Source organism: Pseudophryne corroboree, chromosome 3 (assembly GCF_028390025.1).
Source record: "Pseudophryne corroboree isolate aPseCor3 chromosome 3, aPseCor3.hap2, whole genome shotgun sequence".
NCBI classification, from domain to species: domain Eukaryota; kingdom Metazoa; phylum Chordata; class Amphibia; order Anura; family Myobatrachidae; genus Pseudophryne; species Pseudophryne corroboree.
Window position 1 is genome coordinate 488,514,598 of NC_086446.1, and position 2,027 is coordinate 488,516,624.

A 2,027-nucleotide genomic window follows, 5' to 3' on the forward strand; every position below is an offset into this window, starting at 1 on the left:
ATCCCCCAGAGCCAGGGTGTCTCTCCTGTGGTGACTGCAGAGTGCTCAACTTCTCGAAGGTCGCAGATTCGGCATTCAGGACTGGGTCCTGGTGACCACGGATGCAAGCCTCCGAGGGTGGGGGGCAGTCACACAGGGAAGAAATTTCCAAGGGCTGTGGTCAAGACAGGAGACTTGCCTTCACATCAATATCCTGGAACTAAGGGCCATATACAACACCCTAAGTCAAGCGGAGACCCTGCTTCGCGACCAACCGGTTCTGATCCAGTCAGACCGCAGTGGCTCATGTAAACCGCCAAGGCGGCACAAGGAGCAGGGTGGCGATGGTAGAAGCCACCAGAATTCTTTGCTGGGCGGAGAATCACGTAAGCGCACTGTCAGCAGTGTTCATTCCGGGAGTGGACAACTGGGAAGCAGACTTCCTCAGCAGGCACGACCTCCACCCGGGAGAGTGGGGACTTCATCAGGAAGTCTTCACGCAGATTGCAAATCGATGGGAACTGCCACAGGTGGACATGATGGCGTCCCGCCTCAACAAAAAGCTAAAAAGGTATTGCGCCAGGTCAAGGGACCCTCAGGCGATAGCTGTGGACGCACTAGTAACACCATGGGTGTTCCAGTCGGTCTATGTGTTTCCTCCTCTTCCTCTCATACCAAAGGTGCTGAGAATTGTAAGAAAAAGAGGAGTGAGAACAATACTCATTGTTCCGGATTGGCCAAGAAGCACTTGGTACCCGGAACTGCAAGAAATGCTCACAGAGGACCCATGGCCTCTGCCTCTCAGACAGGACCTGTTGCAACAAGGGCCCTGTCTTTTTCAAGACTTACCGCGGCTGCGTTTGACGGCATGGCGGTTGAACGCCGGATCCTAGCGGAAAAAGGCATTCCGGATTAAGTTATTCCTACGCTGATAAAGGCTAGGAAGGACGTGACAGCAAAGCATTATCACCGTATATGGCGAAAATATGTTGCTTGGTGTGAGGCCAGGAAGGCCCCTACAGAGGAATTCCAGCTGGGTCGATTCCTGCACTTCTTACAGTCAGGAGTGACTATGGGCCTAAAATTAGGGTCCATAAAGGTCCAGATTTCGGCCCTATCCATTTTCTTTCAAAAAGAACTGGCTTCACTGCCTGAGGTTCAGACATTTGTTAAGGGAGTGCTGCATATTCAGCCCCCTTTTGTGCCACCGGTGGCACCTTGGGATCTTAACGTGGTGTTGGGTTTCCTGAAATCCCACTGGTTTGAGCCACTTAAGACTGTGGAGCTAAAGTATCTTACGTGGAAAGTGGTCATGCTGTTGGCCTAAGCTTCGGCTAGGCGTGTGTCAGAATTGGCGGCTTTGTCATGTAAAAGCCCCTATCTGGTTTTCCATATGGACAGGGCAAAATTGCGGACTCGTCCTCAATTTCTGCCAAAGGTGGTGTCATCTTTTTATTTGAACCAACCTATTGTGGTGCCTGCGGCTACTTGTGACTTGGAGGATTCAAGCTGTTTGACGTAGTCCGGGCTTTGAAGATTTAGATAACCAGAACGGCTGGAGTCAGGAAGACTGACTCGCTGTTTATCCTATATGCATCCAACAAGCTGGGTGCTCCTGCTTCAAAGCAAACTATTGCTCGCTGGATCTGTAACACGATTCAGCAGGCTCATTCTGCGGCCGGATTGCCGCATCCAAAATCAGTGAAAGCCCATTCCACAAGGAAGGTGGGCTCTTCTTGGGCGGCTGCCCGAGGGGTCTCGGCATTACAGCTTTGCCGAGCTGCTACTTGGTCGGGTTCAAACACCTTTGCAAAATTCTACAAGTTTGATACCCTGGCTGAGGAGGACCTTGTGTTTGCCCATTCGGTGCTGCAGAGTCATCCGCACTCTCCCGCCCGTTTGGGAGCTTTGGTATAATCCCCATGGTCCTTACGGAGTCCCCAGCATCCACTAGGACGTTAGAGAAAATAAGATTTTACTCACCGGTAAATCTATTTCTCGTAGTCCGTAGTGGATGCTGGGCGCCCGTCCCAAGTGCGGACTTTCTG